The sequence below is a fragment of the Manis pentadactyla genome, chromosome 5 (genome assembly GCF_030020395.1).
Source record: "Manis pentadactyla isolate mManPen7 chromosome 5, mManPen7.hap1, whole genome shotgun sequence".
NCBI classification, from domain to species: domain Eukaryota; kingdom Metazoa; phylum Chordata; class Mammalia; order Pholidota; family Manidae; genus Manis; species Manis pentadactyla.
The window spans coordinates 151,054,376-151,062,564 of NC_080023.1; the positions used below are offsets into that span (position 1 = coordinate 151,054,376).

Sequence of the window (8,189 nt, forward strand, 5' to 3'; positions counted from 1 at the left end):
GGGATCGAAGAGGCGGAAACCTGCAAGGTGTTTGCGAACAGTGTCTCAGGGATCTCCCAGCGTCCGCATGAGCTCAGAACACAGTCACAACTTGCAGATCAGGAAACTAAAGTGCAGTGCCCGAGAAGCTCACAGTCTCTGTCTACCTCACCTTCTGGGATGTTGTAGCGCAGAGCACGGAAGAAGAGAGATGCAGAATCCAAAAGGAAGCCTCTGAATATCTGTGTGAGTTGCAGCCTAGCAGGCAGCAAGGGTAAGAAACAGCTTTCAGAATTCAATTAGGCTGTAAGGAGACTAGTGAAGAAAGCTGGTTTGACCTCCTGGGCAGAGGGTGGGCAGGGAGCAAGAGGGGGAGGTGGTAGTTTTAGATCAGACAGGAGAATTAGGTAATGGGTATGGCCAGAATCTAATTGCCCATGAGACCAATCTCTTTAGAGGAAATGGAGTCCCTTATTGTCATGGCAACCAGTTAAAAGAGCTCAGCATGTCTATCAGCAGCTGGAGGAACAGCCCTGGATGCTGAGTATCATGTCCCAGCAAGAATCCCTGGTCCACAGGTATGTCAGGATTCAGTTCACCCAAGCCCCACAACATTTATGACTTAAACAAGATCAGTTTCTTTCTCATGAAGAAGCCAGAGGTGGGCAGCCTAAGGCTGTGCTCCATTTAGCTTTTGCTGCATAAACAAACTGCCCTGAAACTTAGTGGCTGAAAACGATGACAGTTTATGTCTTCTGTTCTATGTGGTGCTGGAGCGCCCTCCCTTTGAGCTGCTCGTGGGCTCCCCCAGCAGCTGCAGTCGGCTGGGAGGTTGCCTCACTCTGTGCCTGGTGGCTGGTGCCCCTCGCTGGGACCCTCCCCTGATCCTGGGACTGGTTCCCCCACCTGGGGTCTGGGGTCAGCACGCCAAGAGGGCAAATGTACAACCACATGGCCCCTAATAGCCTAGCCTCAGAAGTCTCCCAATGCCAATTCTGTCCAACCTGGTTGACCGGACCAAGTCACTGGAACAGTCCAGATTCAGGGGAGGGAAACAGACTTCAGCTCTTGACAGGAAGAGGGCAAAGTCACACTGCCAAGGGGCATTGGGATGGGAGAGATCATTCCAAACAATCTATCAGCGGCTGAAATGAATGTTCTACTCCATGGAGTCATCTGAAACCCAGGATCCTTCCAGCTCACCACTCCACCACCCCAAGAGTAGGGCCCTGGTCCTCCAGGTTTAAGAGAGTAGCTAGATGCCAACCATCACAATCATTGGGTGGCAAGATGGAGGCATGGACAAGAAAGGGGGAAAGGACACACACACCAGCTGTCTTTTCAGAAAGGTTTCTGAAATTGCCACATGTATTTCTGCTTATATCTCACTGGCCAGTTCTTAGTCACATGGCCACTTTTAACTGCAAGGGAGGCTGGGAGATAGTGTCTTTATTCCAGGTGGCCAAATGCTCATTGAGAATCTGAGGTTCTATTTCTAAGGAGGAAGCAGAGCATGCACATTGGGACCCAGAAGTTTCTGCCACAGTATGAAACTTTTACCCCTAAGATGGCACAAGGCACTGAAGGAAGTCACCCCAATCCGCTTAGGGTGGAGAACTGTTTCTCTACTAGGCAAATGCCCATAACCCTGCAAAGGTTTTAGGAGTCAAATGCACATCATTGTGTATTTGATATTTAAAGCATTCATAACATTGAAGAGACTTTTTTGGGCATATTAGAGTATGAACACATTAGCCTTGTGACTCCAATTTAAAATGCATAATTGATTTTAGGCTTGGGATTTTTTGTTGAAACGCATACAAACCTTCTTATACTTATTTTATAAATGATACAAGACTGTAAGAGAACTTGAGATTCACTGTATGTATAAGTCTTTAAATTAGATTTTCCAAATTGGCTTAAGTACTTTGGAAAGTTTGCTTGTCAGGTCAGGCAGTGGAAGTGTTTAAAAAGGGAAACTGGATGTGTTAAATTAGTAAGTCCTGTGTAAAATGTTGAAGATAATTCAATTAACCAACTTTGCAAATGGCTGGATCGCTGAACTGAGTTTTAGTGGACTGACCATTAATCAAAAGCCCCTTGAAAGTACCTGTATAGAAATAGAATAATGGTTTGTAAATTTAACTTAAAGGCTTAAGAATGACTAGGTTTTTCCTTTTAAAGCTACTGTAATACATTGAACGTTAATTAAATAACAAGCTCTTGCAAGGAACCTTTTCTGTAGACAAAAATCTCTCCAACACTGACATTCTCAAGCTCACTGGAGAGCTGAGTTGGGATTTTGGTGATCCCAAAGTCCCTGCTTGTGTCCTGTCCACACAGCAATGGCAGCCCGGGTGGGAAAATTAAGGGGATGGAATTGTCAGGAATGGCACCTGGCTGGATGGGAAGAAGGCAAGAGAAAAGGCATCGAGAATGAACCGCCTGCAGGTCGCGCACAGGTGTACCTCTGCCCGTGCAGGCTGCCAGGGCCCCTCAGAGGATCCCCACCACCCCGTCTTACTCATCTCGCCCTCCTAAGCTCATACAGCGATCTTCGCTGGAGACTCCCCCTTTGGAGAGAGGAAGGAGGTCCTGGGAGACCTCGTGAATGAATCAACGCTGACGCTGAGGCCCTCGGCAGAGCTCTGGAGGAGAGGGCGTCCCCGGAGCCATTTCCTCCCTCTGTACCTGGGAAGAAAGGAATCCTGGACATAATACTAATTTGAAAACAATCACCCCTAACTTTTGTAGTCAAGGCTGTAGGAGAGGCACCCAGATCCTCATTTCTGGCTGGTGTTTCCTTCCTCCATTGCTCTGAATCTAGCTCACCGCTGATGCCTTCTCTGGAAAATCCATTCCTCCGGCTGTACCCGGCAAACCTACCCTCCCCCACCCCAGGCCTGGGGTGCAAAAAGGCCAGCGCCTCACCTCATACGGCTGCAGTTCATATTCCAAAGCTCACGTGGGAGCAGGCTGAAGCTAGTCCACAGCTGAGACCACTTTCCTGCTTAGCAACATGTTGCAGAAAGTGGGATTGACTGCCAAAAAACTCATCTGAGGGTCAAGTCTCCTGCTTGGCCTTCAACTTCCTCACGGTCTTGCCAATGGGTTTCAGCCCCAGACAAGATCACTATGGATTCAATGAGACCAAAGAAATGACAGTGAAACGTTCTTGGAGTGAAAGGGTTATACCCAACCTTATTCCCACAGTGGCAGGTCAATCACTAGAATCCAATCCACTCAGAGTGAGTCTGCATGCAGCAAGCCGGTCTCTGTCTCTGGGCCTCTCTGCCTCCACAGCCATCTTGGTCTCTGTCCTTGGTGCTGCCACCACTCCAGCCGCATCTCTGCTCACTTGCAGCCTTGCAGCTGTGCCAACGCACAGTGCAGAGCACTGGGCAGAGTTCTTTATGTAGTCAATAGTAATATATTGCCCACACGTGTGCAGTGAGCTAGCCGACCAGGGCCAGGTGAGAATCCTGGCCACAGGAACCTTCACTTTATCCACACGCCCCATATTGGATAGCCACCACCAAGGCCCTCAATGTTTGTGGAGTGAATGACTTGAGTTATGTAAAGCTTGGGTACATAGTTGGCCCTCAGTTTAGTTCCCATTGCCTCCCCAGAAGACCCATCTCTTTTGTAGTGACCCAGGGAAGTCTTGGGGACATTCTGTTCCTCTGTTGTGACCCTGTGCCAGCCTTCAGGGCTGTGTCTGGTCTTTCTGGAGATCATACGCAGGCAGGACACCCTTGGTGCAGCGTTTCTGGGTGAGTCTGCAAAGATACTACATTCACAGTAGGTGGCAGCAGTGAGACAGGTGGCTACCAGCCACCTGTGTCTGATCTGGGAGCGCCCCCTTGTGGCGAGACATGCAATACATGTTGAGGGAGGTCTTCCCATCATCCAGGTGGTCTTGTGGTTCAAATTCCTGGAGACAGGAAGTAAGTGAGGGTTTAAGGTGGCAGCTCAGGGGCCTATTTAGTATAAAAGGGTAGCTGTTAGCTTTGAGACGAGAAGGCTTCTCTTTACTTCCTATTAAAATCGGCTGTTCCTCGGTGCTATAACCGTTTTCTCTCTTTAACAGCAAAAGCAATTTCCTCACTGCAGAGAAAAGGAATGAGACTTGCCATAGGTCTCATCTGCCCTGGTGGAGAGTGAGCTTGGGCAACTGGCTTTCAGAAGTTTAAGTCTTACTTAAGAACAAAGCACTTTTCTTTCTCCATCCAACCCATCTGTTCTCCACTCAAAATTTAAAATGAAGATAAAAACAGGCCCAACTTATTTTGTCACTTAGCCCTGCCTGAAGCTCTGGGAGAAATATTAAGTAATAGTGATGATGATGAAAGCAACAATAATAAACTATAAATGAAGGGGGCTCTCAGCTAAGATTGAAATGCCTGAGTAGAAGAGCATTTCATGAATACCCACCTTCTGAACATCCGACAGGTCTCCAGGCTCTGTCACTTCACCCCTTCATCCATCTTCTTGTTAAACAGACTGACATTTACCTGATTCAGGCCCCCATTGTCTCTTGCCAGCATCTCCTTACCAGACCCCTTTCTTGTCTCTCTTCCTCTGGTGGTTTCCCCCAGCCCCCACATGGCCATTCCCCTGCCTCTGAGTGGCCTCTCTGAAACTTCAAGATCCTCAAGTCATCCACCTGCATAAAACCCTCCAAGGGCATTTTGTTCCAGGCCAGGTGGTCAAGTCCAAATTGCCTATCCAGGCATTCAAAATCTTTTCCCATCTGGCACATTCCATTTCTCCTTGCTCGCCTGGCCCCATCTCCTCACTATAACCTCCATGCTCACTGAAGCCCCAGAGGCTCTCCCAAATACCTGGATCCTATTTACCTGCAACTGCCAGCCCTTTGACTACAACGGCCTTCCCTGCCTCATTTCCCCCGAAGACTCCTGCTTATCCTTCAAAATGTGCTGGGTGGATCCATTTACCTTGTCAGGACCACCATTTCACCAGTCAGCATGCTTTATTGTAAGGAATTATCATCCTTCTCCCTCCCTCCACTGGACTGTGAGCCCCAGGGAGGCAGAGTCTTTTCACAGTCCTCACAGCATTCTTAGGTCTAGAACAGTGCCTGGTATTCAGAGGGTGCTCAATAAATCTTCTATGGAAGGATGAACGAATGAACACATTATCTCTACGGATGCCTGGGTCTGGATGAGACCAATAATTCTTCCTGGGTCCTCTGAGATTTGTGATGAGCCTAGCTATTTCTCCTGCCATCACAGCAGCTCTCTGCACCTTTGACAAAGGCTCACCTCTTGTCACCTGTGGATGCTTTTGCACAATCTGATTGCTTGGCATTTGGAACTGGTTTCTCAGGGCTTGTGTTCCCAGAAGCCCACCCTGTCTCTAAGGCTGATGGGCAGAACAATGTCCTGAGGTTGGGATGGGCCCCCCAGAGATGATCCAGCCACTGGGCTGTCAGCTGGACTCTGCAGTCAGAGCGAAGGCCCTGGGGAAGAAGGTGGCGGCAGCTGAGCTCCATCTGGAGGGGCCAGCAGCTATTGCCTGCGACTAACTGGTGCTTCTGTGCTCTGTGAGGGCCGCGGGCACTGTTTCCTTTAATCTCCTTAAGTGGTTTTTTGCTGGCCTCGGGTAGTTTCCTCACAGGCGTGATGTGATGGCTGATTTTTTGTGTCAACTTGATTGGGCTAAGGAAAGCCCAGAAAGCAGGTAAAACATTATTTCTGTGTGTGTCTGTGAGGGTGTTTTTGAACTAGATCAGCATGTGAATGGGTAGACTGAGTAAAGAAGATAACCTCACCGGTGTGGCTGGGCCTCATAATCCCACTGAATCCCTAACGAGAACAGAATGGGGGAGGAAGGGTGAATTTTCTCTTTGCTGGAGCTGAGTCATCCATCTTCTCCTGCCCTCAGACGTCACACGTCAGCACGCCTGGGTTGGGGGTTTGGGACGTGGACTGGGATTCACCCCACTGGCTCCTTGGTTCTCAGGCCTTTAGACTCAGACTGAATATACCACCAGCTTCCACCTTCTCCAGCTTGAAGACACTAGAGGGTGGGACTGCTCGGTCTCCATAACCACGTGAACCAATTCCCATATAAATCTTTTCTCCATGTGTCTATATCTATGTCAATGTCTGTATTGATGACTGTCTAGGTCTAACAGCTGCCTGGTTAAATCCTGCCTGTGCTGATAATTTAGGTCTAAATCTATCTCCTGTTGGTTCTGTTTCTCTAGAAAATTCTGGCTAATCCAGATGTTCTCAGCAGTACTCGATGAGAAGGAGACTTGCGGGGCCTCTGCAGATCTCCAGAGCGTATCTGCGTTCTCCCTCTCTCTTTCTCTCAATCCCTCGCTCCCCCTTTCTCTCCCTCTTGTTATACAGCCTTCTCCCCACGACACTCTGCCCTGTAAACTCCAGTTACCCTGGCCTCCCAGCCGCATCTCCTCAGCTCGGAGGGACCAGTGGGCTCCACCTAGGTTCCCTCCTGCTCTCCGCCTGACAACGCTCCCCAGACAGGAAGCTGGGGCAAGCATAGGGCTCCCCTCACTGGTGTTCTATCTCTCAGGGATCACCACCTCTCTTGTCTGATGTCCAGTGTCCTCGAAACTATTATTTCCTCTATTTTGGCGAGTTCTTTGTTTCAGGTGAGAGGATAAACTCATTCCCTGTTATTATGATGCCTGGAAGATAAGTCAGTGAATGAGCCCAGATCCTCTCAAGGAACCCGTATACCTCCAGGTATTTCTGTTGGGCAACTAGGATGGGGTTCTATTGACCTAGGCCATCCTAATTCCTCTTTAAATATTTTTCAAAAACACTGGATGGGACCAAACAAGACCAATGGATTACATTTGGCCCTGGGGGCACCATTTTGAGATTCATATCCTACTTGTTTCCAGATTTTTCTTACTTATTTTAAATTGTTTGAGCCTCAAAATAAATAGTCTTTACCATTTTACAGGTGCAGAAGTGGAGACTCAAGGAAGTTAGGCAACCTGCCCCAAGTTGGGAGTCAGGAGAGACAGGGTTTGAACGTGGGTATTCTCTGACTTGAAAGCCAGTGCCATGTCTCACATGAGATTCCTGTTGCTTTGTCCCCATCTGCACTGTTAACATTTCACACTGTGTGTGTGTGTTTACTGAATGCCTCTCCCTGCCCACCCCCAACACTGAGCCCTCGATCAGCAGGAGATGATGAGGGCATTTTTTGCTGACCACACGACTTCTCTCCTTCCGCCCTCCTCCTTAATGTTTCCTGCCTTCTCTGCCCACCCCTGTCTATTAAGTGGGAGGCGTGTCAGCAACAGCGCAGGTGGGATTTAAACAGGCAGCTGTTACCTGTGAGATGCTGTCCCGGCCACCACAGGAGCGAGCATGTGGAATGATGCCAGTTCAAGGCAGAGTCGGTTCATTGGAGGGGAAAAGGGCTGCTTGGCTTCAGGTAAACACAACTTATGGGAGATTTTAAAAAATGGTAAGGCCGAAGCTGTTGGAGGGAGATTGTCAATTCAGTGGTCCCCAAAAATATTCAAATTAACCAACAAGATATTAGCATGATTGATAAAACCAAAGAATGTGAGTATTGATGAAAATACAAGGAAAAGATGCTCTCATATGCTACTAATAGCAATATAAGTCAGTATCATTTTTCCGGAGGGCCATTTAACAAAGCTAATCAAAAGCCTTAAATATGTTCGTGGGATTTGACTCAGCAATCTCACATCTAGAACGTTCTATCCTAAGGAGATACTCAGACAGGTGCACCATGATTTATCCATGAGAATGCTTATTGCTGCATGGTTAATATTATATTAGTCAAAAACCAGAAACTTGATAAATGCATCAGTTCAGAAGGCAAATATGCAGAAGAATAATGACTTGAAAAATGTTTATGAATAGTTGCTGAATTAAGGAAACTCAATTATAGAATTATATGCATGTTAATCATAATTAATACTTGCTTTGTGCTTTACTTACCTACTTAGTTCACTTAGTCCTTACAGTAGTCTTATGAGGCAGGTACTGTCCTGTGGATGTGGAAGCTGGAGCATGGAGACGCCAGCTGACTTCCCCTTAGGTAGGTGGTAGGTGGCAGAGCCATCTTCCAACTCCTGATGCGAAAGTCCAGGCTCCAAGACCTTTAACAACCACACCAGCAATTCCCAAAATGTGGTCACTGGACCAGCAGCTCCACATCACCTAAACCTTGTT

At 47.9% G+C, this 8,189-nt stretch overlaps 1 long non-coding RNA gene across 1 annotated transcript; it reads right to left on the reverse strand.

Annotated features, from left to right (window-relative positions):
• Window positions 1-49: 49 nt before the first annotated feature.
• LOC130683872 (uncharacterized) lies at window positions 50-7,452 on the reverse strand. The gene is made up of 3 exons (XR_008997911.1): window positions 7,317-7,452; window positions 2,911-3,913; window positions 50-2,670 (listed from the first exon to the last, which is right to left on the reverse strand). It is a non-coding gene; the product is annotated as an uncharacterized LOC130683872 (long non-coding RNA).
• Window positions 7,453-8,189: the final 737 nt, after the last annotated feature.